This window comes from Aethalodelphis obliquidens, unplaced genomic scaffold (assembly GCF_003676395.1).
Source record: "Aethalodelphis obliquidens isolate GAN/ISIS:26980383/991018 unplaced genomic scaffold, ASM367639v1 scaffold16, whole genome shotgun sequence".
Taxonomy (NCBI): domain Eukaryota; kingdom Metazoa; phylum Chordata; class Mammalia; order Artiodactyla; family Delphinidae; genus Aethalodelphis; species Aethalodelphis obliquidens.
In genome coordinates this window covers 28516796-28529610 of record NW_020837960.1, presented here as the reverse complement: position 1 = coordinate 28529610, position 12815 = coordinate 28516796, and the positions used below count along the sequence as shown (strand labels likewise).

Here is a 12815-nt window from a genome sequence, read left to right as displayed (position 1 = left end):
TAGCCACACCACTTCTGCTTATTCAATGTCCTGAATATGTCAAGCACGTTCCTGCCTCAGGGCCTTTGCACTGGCTGTTTCTGCCACTTGAACACTAGGTGCCCAGACATCTTCATAGCTTGTTCCCCTAATTCCTTTGAGCCGATGATAAAACAAGCGTTCCCTTGTCGGATGCCTTTCCTAATCACTTTATCTAAAATAGGCTTCCGACCCCTATTCGTCTCTGCCTTCCCTGTTTTATTTCTTTATAGCACTTATTAGCACATGACATAACTGAGTCTCTATTTGTTAACTGCTTATCTCTTTCCACTAAAACGTAAGCTCCAGAGAGCAGAGACCTTGCCTATTTTGTTTACTACTGAATCCCCGGTACCCAGAGCCATGCCTAAGACATCCTGGGTGCTCAGATAATATTCAGGGATGAATGAGTAAATAAAAACAAATACTTAAACATGCAATTACAGGCTAATGAGCTAAGTGTGAGATTGGAGATACACAGGATGGTATAGGAGCCCATGTGAAGGGTGCTCAACTCAGAAGCAGAGGCCAAAGCAGGGGCAGGAGGAAGTTAGAAGGAACGGTCTGTGCAAAGACCCGGGGATGGAAGGGAGCGTGGTGTACTCAAGAGTCTGGGGGTCTTCAGGGAGGTCGGAACGCGTCATAAAGGGACAAGAAATAAGGCCAGAGGTACCAGTTCTCGGGGCAGGCTTTCTAGCCCCGGGGTCCCCCTGTCACCTCACACTCTCTTGGTGGCTGAAGCATGTACATAACAATCAGGTAGTGACCCAAGTGCTAGGATAGAAACTGCATATGCCTAAAACTAAAGGAAAGTAGAAGAAACCACAGGCCTGGGCTGGCATGGAGTGAAACAGGTAAAAACACGAGAACGACTAGTACTTTAATCGTATGTGACACTAGGTTCCTAAATTCCATGTATTCATTTATTCTTGAATATTCTTTAACTTATTCTTTTAACTTAGCAAATATTAACTACCTACTCTGTGCTAGGCACCGTCTAGCCACAGAGGTGATTAACCCAGACAGATGAAGTACTCCCCACCTTCATACAGCTTACTGTCCAGGGGGGTGAAAGAAGGAAAAACAAACCAACCAAGAAAACAAAGAAAGAAAATCACTGCAAGTTGTAATAAAATCTGAAGGAAATCAGTAAGAACCCAGACAGGACACCTGCCAGCGGCAGAATGGCATGAACTCTGTGAGCGGCTGACTTACCCAAAGATGACCAGGTGTGTGGTCGGGGATGCTTGAGGGAGCCGTGGAAATGGTCACAGTCATGCTTCCTGTCTTCCTTCCTGGCACGGGTGACAGTTACCTAGAAATGCTTCTGTGAGGACCTGACCAGAGAATCTTCACTGGTGGGTTATTTTGGAGGGACATCCATTTTATTCCAAAACCTCTCCTTTGCATCTAATCACTGGCCATTTCTCCTTCCAAGAGGTACCAAGAACATCCCCTTCTGTCTCCAGGACCTTTGGGGCTGTCGAAAATGTCCCAGCCCACTCTTTTTTTCTTTTCCATTATGGTTTATTACAGGATATTGAATATAGTTCCCTTGCTCTACAGTAGGACCTTGTTGTTTATCCATCTTACATATCAATATAATAGTTTGCATCTGCTAATCCCAAACTCCCACTCCATCCCCCCCATGCCCCCTCCCTCTTTGCAACCACAAGTCTGTTCTCTATGTCTGTGAGTCTGTTTCTGCCTTGTAGATAAGTTCGTTTGTGTCATATTTTAGATTCCACATATAAGTGATATCATATGGTATTTGTCTGACTTACTTCGCTTAGTATGATAATCTCTAGGTCCATCCATGTAGCTGCAAATGCCAGCCCACTTTTCAGGGTCATCACTCGGCTCCTTTGCCTCTAGTTCATTTAGGACAATAGGTATAAATACACCCTCTTCACAGACTTGCGGGGCATAGGGCCCCCCAAAATGCGGGAGCTCCCCTCTCCTGGAGTTAGATCAATGCAGTCAGTCAGCAACGTCTCCTGAGGCCTGCTGGGCTGACACTGTTCTAAACTCATCTTCCACTCCCCACAGGGTTCACTTTATGATGAACGGGCAAAGGGCCACTTCCTTGGGTTGTCAGGCATGGGACCCCAATATAAATGCACCCCTCATCGGGTGTGGGATTACTCTGGTTGCTTTCCCTCTCAGGCTGCACCTGTGTCCTCCCCCTACACTCCACAAATGTCCTCCTGCCACAGAGACGACCTCGGAAACCTCCCTTCCTCCCCTGGAATCTCTAGCATCAGAAAGGTTCTTTTCCTCTCACCCCACTAAGTATGTCTAAGTATGTTCCGCCCATGACCCATTCCCTTCAATACACCTGCCTTGTGGCCCCAAGTCCAGCGAATTGTCTCGCTGTTTGTCCTTGGGTTCCTACGACTACCTGTGGGCAGAATTATCAGCAAGCTTCGAAAGATCAAGACGTATCTGTGTATTTAGAACAATTTTTATGACAAGGCAAACGTGAATCCAGAAAACGAGAAAACCTACGTAGACACACCCAAGACAGCACCTGTCCCAGAGAAGGGCTAATAGAAAGCAGTTATCAGTCAAGGATAGACTGTTCTTATATGTATAACTGAATCACTTTTCAGTGCACCTGAAACTAACACAACATTGTAAATCAACTATACTTCAATTTCAAAAAAAAATCATATTCCAGAAAAGAAGAATAGGTCGTTTTAAACTCTGTGTTTGCTCTCTGGGGGAAGAAATATGTGAATATGGTCTGGAAGGGCGTAGGGTGACTTTTCTCCCCCAGCTACACGATTCCCCCTGGCGACAGCCACTGCCGACTGTTGCTTGTGACTTTTCCACAGGTTTTGTGAAGAGCTTCTTAATAAGTGAGGCTTTCACTGTGGAGAACAAATGACTCTAACCTGGCTTCACAGTGACTTGTGGAAACGATCGTCTTCCCTCTCCTCCTGACTCCAGCCAATCCCTGTCATCACCTGCACGTCTCCATTGCGTTATTCCATTCTGAAAGAGAAGATGAATAAAGGTAACAAAAAGGCTTTGAAGGAATGTGGCCGAGGTTAGCAGGAATCATACTTGGCTCGGAGCCCCTTCAGAGCTCTGAGCCCGAAGCCGGTTTCTCTATAATGGAATTGTTCCCTAATTGTTCCCTAATGAAAAGGAATTATAATGTTTGATATGATACTTATATATTGTAGAATCTATTTATAGAAAAAAATAAATGCACCATTGCTAGTACAATAGCAGAAATATATAAAGGTGGTGGGACTGTTTGTGAATTGCTTGTTTGCTTGCTTTTTTCTACTTTCTAAATATTCCTTAATGTGCTTTATAATAAAAATAGATATACTTTACAATTTGCAATACTTTGATTTAATTTTATCTGGTGTTCACGCTGCATGTGTATTTAAACATTAATTACACTCCACTGAAAGAGGAAAGGTAATAAACTCTTCCATGAACACAAACACATCGAGCAAATGAAATCCACTGTGTTCTGGCCTGTATGTTTATTTCGTGAGAGCATACACGGCATCACAGAAAGTGATGATTCTCTGCCAGGCTTGAGTGTTGGGCTTACCTGGGGATCTTCAGAAAAATCCAGAGGCATAGGTCCTGCCCACAGAGATTCTGATGTCGTTATGGGGTGTGGCCTGGTTTGGGGTTTTTATAAGCTTCCCAAGTAATTCTAACATGGAATCAAGGTTGAAAATCACTGATTTAAAAAAAGAAAACAGGAGTGAACCCCACTGAGAATTTACTAAAATAAAACATCTAAGAGAGTGTCTTTATGAACTACAGCCAATCTTGCTCAAATTAGTAGAAAAATCTAGCATTGTGACAGTTCAAGAATGAAAAATACCCTAGAATTTAAAGTTTATTAGAAATAATCATGATCTTCCATACTCAGCATGTGCCTGGCATTTTACATATATCACCTCTAATCTGCATAAGAGCTCTAGACGTTAAATAGCATGGGACCTTAGTTCCCTGATCAGGGATCGAACCCTGACCCCCAGCAGTGGAAGCTCAGAGTCCTAACCACTGGACCGCCAGGGAAGTCCCCAGTACCCATTTTATTTATTTTTATTCTTATTTTTTTGCGGTACACGGGCCTCTCACTGTTGTAGCCTCTCCTGTTGCGGAGCACAGGCTCCGGAAGCGCAGGCTCAGCGGCCATGGCTCACGGGCCCAGCCGCTCCGCGGCATGTGGGATCCTCCTGGACCGGGGCACGAACCCGCGTCCCCTGCATCGGCAGGCGGACTCTCAACCACTGCGCCACCAGGGAAGCCCCCCAGTACCCATTTTAAAAGATGAGATTCAAAGAAGTTACGCAATTTGCCCCAAAACACGCAGCCAGTAACAGAAGGGGCTGGGGACTTACAACTCTGATGCAGAAGCCTGCGCTTACTTCCCACCCCACGTCACTTCCACTTAAGAATAAAAGACGCAACTGTCACGCAGAACAATGCACAGAGTATGATCTAACTTTCGTTAAAACAAACAGTTCTCAGTGTGCGTGCCTGGAAGAGATCCAGGTGATGGTCACCACCCTGCTGACCCCCTTCTGGGGAGGCAGGCCCAGAGATTTTTGCTTTACACACTTTAAATATTTCTGTTGTTTGGATGTTTTTACAAGGAGCATGAGTTCTATTTGTAAAGTATAATCTATAAAATACTAATACTGAAGTAACCATCACCAGTAGTTGGGGCTCGAGGGTGAACTTCTCAAGTCCAGTCCAGGGTTCCCTAAATCTTTGTCCTCTTCATTGTCCACCATGAGTCATAGCCCTGCCTCGGGGGGATTCACACAAAGGGAATAGTGTGTAAACTATACCTACATTATATTACCTAGAATCATGATACTAATCTATGCACCCCTGTGCCATAAAGCAGAAACTAACACAACATTGTAAATCAACTATACTCCAATAAATAATTAATAAAAAATAATCTATGCAGTTCTTTACCCTGAAAGATCTTTAAATTTCTTCCTTATTTAAAAATCTGGCAGGACTTCCCTGATGGTGCAGAGGTTAAGAATCCGCCTGCCAATGCAGGGGACACGGGTTCGAGCCCTGGTCTGGGAAGATCCCACGTGCCGTGGAGCAACTAGAGAAAGCCCACGTGCAGCAATGAAGACCCAACGCAGGCAAAAATAAATTTTAAAAAAAGATTAAAAAAAAAACAACTGGCATTTTTGCGGATGGGGAACTGAGGTCCGACTCACGCAATACTTCCATGGCTGTTTACAGGGCTTCAAAGTTTCTGAATTCCAAATCTCCTTTCCTGGCACCAGCCCTGCTCCAACTCTGCATTCTGGGGAGGTTGGTGACTTCCCATGAAGTCACCCTGGACAACGATTAGGTCATTTTTAAAGCTTGTTTGCTCTTTTAACCGTGAGGGGAAAAAAATCCAAATCAGTCAAAACAGAACAGCAACCCTATGTGTCCAGAGATGTCCATGGAGAAAGTGGAGATAAACAAGCCGCACTCCTGCGTCTCCTAACAGCAGTGTGTCTCAGCTCACTCTTTAAAAGCTGCAGGGTGCCAGGCCCTGGGTTTTATCAGACCCCCTCAGCTATCCCCACAGCTCTACCAGGACTCGCTGCAGGGGACCAACAGCCCATCGTGTGGTTTCCAAACATCAGAGCAGGCCTCGGTCACAAACAGTTCCATGTTTTTGTTTTTAGCATAAGATAGAACAAATAAACTCTGCAGACTGCTTGGTCCTCAACGGTATTGATGAGGAGACATTGCAGATCACAGAGACACGCTTTAAATTAACAGGATGTACATGAGCCAGACGTAATTCACCGAGCAGGACCAAGGGAAAAGAACCTGCTTTGGAACACTTGTTGAAACCCTCCATGCAACTTCTCTAATAGAAACTCCAGGATTGAACTGCTACCTCTGACATAGTATAAAATAAGGAACAGCCACTTCCTGGAGAAAGTTGACTATAAATTGAAGGGAAAGGAGAGATTGATCTTCCCTCTGCAGGAAGCAGGGAGGTCCTTGTGGTCTCAACAGCCCTTTCATGTGAACACGTAGCCCTGAGACCGGGGTTCAGGCCGAGTTAATTAGCAGCGTCTGCTTGGGAGAAAGTTCCAAGCAGGATGCTGAGCTGGAAGGAGGGGCAGGCCAGAGCTCACGTAGGGGCCGACCTGTCCTGCTGGGCCTCTGACGACAAATGGGGTGCGGAGTCTTGGTGAAAAGAGGGTACGGGCATTGAAGAGAGAAAAGACACGTGCTCTCCCTCTCACACACACACACAGGATGGGAACACAAAACAAATGATGGGAAGTGTGATGAAAAAGATCTAGGTCCCAAGAGGGGCCAGATGAGAGAAACGCTGACGTGTCAGCAACGGGTCACATACTCGGAAGTGGGCACAGCCCGAAGTGAAGGGCCCGGTCAGCCTTCTTCTGAAGAGGGAGAAGTAACTGGTGAGGGGAAAGTGTGTGCAAAGAGAGGAGAGACGAACTTTTCGTGACTATTAGAGGCTGTTTATCAGGTAGTTGGAGTGTGTGGGGGGATGGGAGCGTCCAGGAATGAAAGTCTCCATCAGAGAAAGAGCTGAAGGCCTCAGGGCTGGTTCCGGGATCAGAAAGGATGAAACAAGATTCAGAATCAGGGGAAATGAGAGGGCAACATGGGTGGGGGGAGAGGGGGGCAGCAGCTAACACTCAGGGAGCAGCTCCTACGGACCAGGCAGCAGCCCTTACCCTTCAGCTACACCATCTCTCTTTTCTCCATAAACTTGAGGTAGCTTCTAGAAAATTCTACTCCATGGAGGAGGAATTCTGAGGCTACAAAAAATTAAGTAATAGGATCAGCTTCCACAGCCATTAAAGGAGGTAGAGATGGGATCTCACCTCACTGCGGCCTTGATGCCAAAGCCCCTTGCTCTATCCCCTTCACCATGCTGTCACTCAAGGTGGGGACAAGCCATGGAATACCTTAAAAGAAAAAAAAAAGAAACAGCCTGAGAAAGTTGAGAGCAATAGGAAAGTATCACATCAGTCTGACTGACCCTCTCAAGGGCTCTGACATCTTAAGATGCATGGCCTACGTGACATAGCGCCTGAGTAGGAGAGTCTAATATTTTGGCATATTGTTTTTCTGGGTGTGGTGCACTATTGTTACAGGCTGCACACCCAGACAACGTTGTGTGAGGGTTACTGCTTACCTGGAAACTCCAGGCACCAGGATTTTAACTGCAAGAGTCAGAAGGGGTCCACCCTGTGCAGGTATCTTGCTGTGATAACAGCTGGCAGCTGTCGGGGACCCAGGACTTTATGAAGATGACAGAAGGAAGTATCGAGAATGCTTGAACCCACACTACGACATAAGACCCATGCAGGTATTTCTAGATAACTTACAACTTGATGCAACAAACTGTACATGATATAGAAAGGAGTTTTGGCATAAACTCCCAGATTCTTCTCCCTGAAGGGTAAGAAAAACTCTCTAGCCAGGGGTGGCTCAGAGAACGTTCTGGTCTGAAGTCCTCTACATCTTGGGTTTTCAGGTTCGGTGTTCTCCTAAGCTTATTGCACGTTGGTCTCATGTCTCTATATGGGACTCGCTCAGATTTCACTTTATGCAGTAAATACTCAGTAATGATATTCCTAAGGAGATTTGTTCTCTGCCGTGGGCTCACCCAAATGCCTGCCACTACTGGCTGCTGCTTTGCAAAGGGGTTCTCTACCAGAAAGTCTGAAAACCCATGGTTCTGGACAGTGGTATTTGGATTCTGCCCAGTTTGTGTCAGAAGAGATTGTATTCAGCTTCTTCTGATGGGAAGAGTGACCTCTTTATTTGGGACCCTCCTCTGATCGAGAACAGGGATGCTGGGACACTTGGTGTGTAGTGTATCACAAATCTTTAGGAATAAGAGTTCAGGGGGCTTCCTGTTAACTATTTCATCCTCAGTATTGTGGAGGCTGCACTACGATATGCCGCTAAAGGCCTAGACCTAGTAGGTCTAGGTCCTTAAAAGAAAACCATCCAGGTTTTGATAGTAGGGGAACTAATTTAATTTAAATGAAACGTGAACACCTTTGATGTGCTAGGTGCTACGTTCGGAGCTTCACATACATGCTTTTATTTAGTCCTAGAATGTCTTTATGAGGTGGGTGTTCTATGCCCATCTTACAGATGAGGAAACCGAGACTCTAAGAAATTAGCTGGCTTGTACAAGGTCAAGGTCACACAGCCACTAGGAGACCAGAAGATCTAGGATTTCAAAAATTTTATGGTTGATGGTGCTAAAAACACATAACATAAAATTTACCATCTTAACTATTTTTAAGGTATAGTCCAGTAGTGTTAACTCTGTTCATATACTGTGCAAAAGATTTCTGGAATGTTTTCACCTTGCAAAACTGAAACTCTGAATCCATTGAACAATAACTCCCCCTCCCCCCTCCCTGTAGTCCCTGGCAACCATGAGTCTACTTTCTGTTCCTATGAGTTTGAGTACTCTGGACACCTCTTATAAGTGGAATCATACCTAGTATTTTCCTTTCTGTGACTGACTAGTTTCACTTAGCATAATGACCTCAAGATCCATCCGTGTTGTAGCATGAGTCAGAATTTCCTTTCTTCTTAAGGCTCCGCAATATTCCATTGTATGCATACACCACATTTTCTCTACAGAGCTAGGATTTTAATCCAAGTTCGGGAGGCTCCAGATCCCATGCTCCTCTCTTGTGCTGCGTAAACCACGTTCTCTGGTCAGTGCTTTAAAGAGAATTGTAAATTTCACATTCTACGTTAAATGCAATAGAAGTGAGACAGCGGTGTCCCGGCTCCGCTCTCAGCACTGCAAGCCCAGAGGTGGAGTGGCAGAGGGCTGCCTGACTTACACGCTTTCACGGGAAGCACCCCGACCTTCTCCTCGCACCGAGCCCAGCTCGCCACTCCTCCCATCACTGCCTCCTGACACACGCCTGCTCCAGCACACGCCCGGGCCTCTCCTCTCCGGTATGTCACGTACCAAGGTCTCCAGGACGTCTCCGGCTGAATATAAATAGCCCTGAGACCTCAACCTCCCCACCCTTCCTCACCCAGCCTTCCCTGTTGCCCAACTTCCCCGTCCTGTGGGCTGTGCCAGTGTCCTGCTGCTTCTGCAAGTCTGCAGCCTGGTAATCTTTGCCGCCTCTCCGGTTTTCATCACTCACCAGACACTGCCAAGGACAGCAGCTTCCTCCTCGGCAGCCCGAATCTTTCCCTTCCCCAGAATCCCATGCAAATTCCTCGACCAGACCCAGATGGCTTTGCACCTGCAACGTGGTTCTTCCTATTCGCCCCCAACACTCCCACCCTCCCCTCCCCCACCCCCGAAGACCGGTCTTGAATTACCTGTAACCGTTTCTCCACAGTCATCTAATCAAGGCGAGCTCAGCACCGTCCTGCTCAGGTCTTTCCCCCAGCTGCTCCTCCTTGCGTCCTCCATCTTCCCCTGACCCTCCTCGGTCAGCTTTGTTCTGCTCACGGGTATTTTCTGGGCCCGCCCCACCCCCAAGCCGTGCACCTGACCTTCACCTCCACCTCCAGCCTGTGGACAGGCACCTAAGCCACCTCGGTCCTGGGCCTCCTCTCCCGTACACTGCCAAGCGTCCCCACCCTCCTCTTCTCCCTCCTTCTCCTTGGATCGCAATCTGTGACCCAGATTCATTCCACCCCACTGTCTCGTCTGTCATTTCTGACCTTTCTCAGGTTTTGAGATAAGTAACCTGTGTCTTTATAAATATTTTAATCAACTATATATGGATTTATCTTTCTTTTCACCTAAGTTCGCTTGAGCATGAACTTGGATGGCTCTTCATGTTCCCAAGTGGCTCCCTCGTCCTCCCAGCATGTATTATATCATAAATAAATTACGCCATAAATAAATCAGGGGCGAGGAGAGTCAGGATAACATCAGAACTGTTTTTCCAACCGAGATGAGTTCAGTGGGGTCAGGGCTGGGAAGGAGACTCAGAAGCAGTGGAGCTGGGGTCCAGATGCTGACGAGCTCCTGAGACGAGGGCAGCATCTTCCAGCAAAACAAGCCCTGATGGAGATCCCTGAGAAGTTTAGCGGGTGTCTCTGTTCAGGTCTGGCACCTAGGCATGAGGGAGGGCTCCCCGGGCCCTCAGCTAGAGCACGATCCCGAGGGAGACCGCCAAAGTCTGCCAGCTACACCCGCCCCCCAGCATGGGATGCACAGAAGGACCAAAGGAAAGGGGAGCCACGTGCTGGGCACCACAAGCGGGGAGGGGGCCGGGAGGAGCCTCGCCATCGGCAGGGTCCGAGCGCAACACTCTGGACCAGGGGGCGGGTCCCAGCTCATTGGAGGCCAAAGACAACCGTGGAACAGACACAACCAGCTCTTGCTCTCCACCCTGTCACGGACGTAACAAAACCTTAAATAAGCCTCCCATAATCCCAATTTAATCCTGGGAGAAGGAAAGGGAAAGAGAGAAGTGGGAGGGTCCTGAGCTGACTGCGGGTTTACCCCAAGGCAACAGAGTTTAAACCGGAAGTGACCCAGTTACTCAAATTGGCAAGAGCCAGGCTCCACCACCGGGAGGAAGCGGGGCTGAAGAGCTGAGCTGGCTTCATGACGGTCTGTGGAATTCCTCTCCTCTGTACAAATGATGTGCCCAGCAAACAGCCTGCAGAAACGGACGACTTGTGAATTAGGCCCTCTGGGATGGCAAGGGCTTTGGAGGTGACCTAGGTGGAGCCTGTCACTTCAGTGACAAGGACGCAGGACTTAAGGAGGAGCAGGGGTGTGGCCAGCAGGTGGGGACCCAACACTGGCGCCTGCTTCCCCGCCTGCCCGGCCAGGCTTTCCATCACCTGCCACTGCTGCCCGGCTCTGTCCTCCTCTGAAAGCGGGAGACGTCACACTGAGGGTTACAAGGACAGGCAAACTGAGTTAACATGACAGCATTGGTTTAAATGAAAGGACTCAGTAATTCCCAATATCCCACTGCCTATATGTACATTAAGAATGTGAAATTGATGGAGCAGGGGCGGGCAGAGTGGGAAAAAGATTTTTTTTTTTTTTTTTGCGGTACGCGGGCCTCTCACTGCTGTGGCCTCTCCCGTTGCGGAGCACAGGCTCCGGACGCGCAGGCTCAATGGCCACGGCTCACGGGCCCAGACGCTCCGCGGCACGTGGGATCTTCCCGGACCGGGCCACGAACCCGTGTGCCCTGCATCGGCAGGCGGACTCTCAACCACTGCGCCACCAGGGAAGCCCGGGAAGAAGCTTTTTAACATCAAAATCTAGGTGGGGCAGAGGACTTGGGGGAGTGGGCGGGTAGAGGTAGCTCTCTGCCAGGCCCCAGGTCGGGTGACTCGGGGTAAGAGATCGGGCACCTGGAGCGCCCATCCTGCCGGGTGTGAAGAGGGAGGGCCCAGGCTGGGCATCCCTGCAGCTAGAGGGTTAAACTTCAATCACTCCTCACTTGAAGAACATTTACTGTACCTTTTATAGGAAGGGTGTTTCCCCCCGCCCCAAATTATACCCATTCTCACAATTACCTAACACTTTTTCACAATTATGGAGAAGAAGCAAACCCAACTTATTCTAACCTTTTTCCGAGTACAGTCCTGTCCCAAATCCCCCTACACTTCTAAGCCGAGGGTAGAATCTCTTAGGGATGAATTAGGGAGTCACGGATCATCATTCTGCGTGATTAAGGATTCATCTTCCCCATGTGAATGCTTCATTTCCCCCATGGAAGAACTATGTGTAGCACAGAAGCAGAGAAATGTATTTAAAAGCTTATTATGAGTCATCTCATAAGCTTATTATGAGTACCTTTATTCCAAGTGATAAGTGAAAGCGAATACCTCTTTGGGTCTAGATGAGCACGCCTGATGTTTAAGACGCACTTGTTGAATGAAAAGTGTCTCAGCAATTATAGCTAAATGCCTCCTTCCATTTTGTTGGCTGGAATAAGCTGAAGCTAATTATGTTAATCACACCTGTCATTTGTATCCAGAGTATTGCTGGTCTTACATTAGAAGGTAACAATTTTCAAGTTTGTGAAGCAAGTTTACCCTGTCAAATTGTTTCTTGCTGGCTTTTTTTTTTTTTTTTTTTTTTTTTTTGCGGTATGCGGGCCTCTCACTGCTGTGGCCTCTCCTGTTGCGGAGCACAGGCTCCGGACGCGCAGGCTCAGGGGCCATGGCTCACGGGCCCAGCCGCTCAGCGGCATGTGGGATCTTCCCGGACTGGGGCACGAACCCGTGTCCCCTCCGTCGGCAGGCGGACTCTCAACCACTGTGCCACCAGGGAAGCCCTCTTGCTGGCTTTTAGGGGTGGGGAGAGAGAAGGGAAGGTGATAGAGAGACCCCTGGGGTCTTTGGCTCTGGGTTGATCGTATGTTTGTGCTTATGTGCAAATAAACAGCCACAAATGAATCTTGAGTCACTGGGCCCAGGGAGCTAGGAAGGGGCGTGTGCTCGGTGTTGCCGTGGACTCAAGCATGAGTCTGGGAGTCAAGTTGGAGGCCTGTAGGACTTTCTGCTTACAAACCCCCAGGTGATGTGACATTTGCACAAGTGAGGGTACCCGGCACCACTTCCTTGCACTGAATGTTAAAGAACAGCTAAGTTCTCTCAGGTTATTTTGTGCAAGGGAGTCAAAGGTGACAGTACTAATCATGACCACGTGACTAAGTACCGTAGGAGGAAGGCATGGTGGGCCCTGCTGCTTGTGAGCCACCCCCGCAAATCCATATGTTGAAGCCTAATCCCCAAGGTGATGGTATTAGGAGGTGGGGCCTTTGGGAGGT

At 48.0% G+C, this 12815-nt stretch overlaps 1 long non-coding RNA gene across 1 annotated transcript in view; it reads right to left on the bottom strand.

Moving 5' to 3' along the window:
• Positions 1 to 12815, bottom strand: part of LOC113625734 (uncharacterized) — a 43287-nt gene that overhangs the window by 611 nt on the left and 29861 nt on the right. The window contains exons 9-15 of the long non-coding RNA XR_003434829.1: positions 11608 to 11761; positions 9382 to 10916; positions 8886 to 9039; positions 5244 to 8760; positions 3593 to 3727; positions 1803 to 3015; positions 1234 to 1333 (exon numbers count right to left, since the gene is read on the bottom strand). This is a non-coding gene — a long non-coding RNA (uncharacterized LOC113625734). The remainder of the gene's footprint in view (positions 1 to 1233; positions 1334 to 1802; positions 3016 to 3592; positions 3728 to 5243; positions 8761 to 8885; positions 9040 to 9381; positions 10917 to 11607; positions 11762 to 12815) is intronic.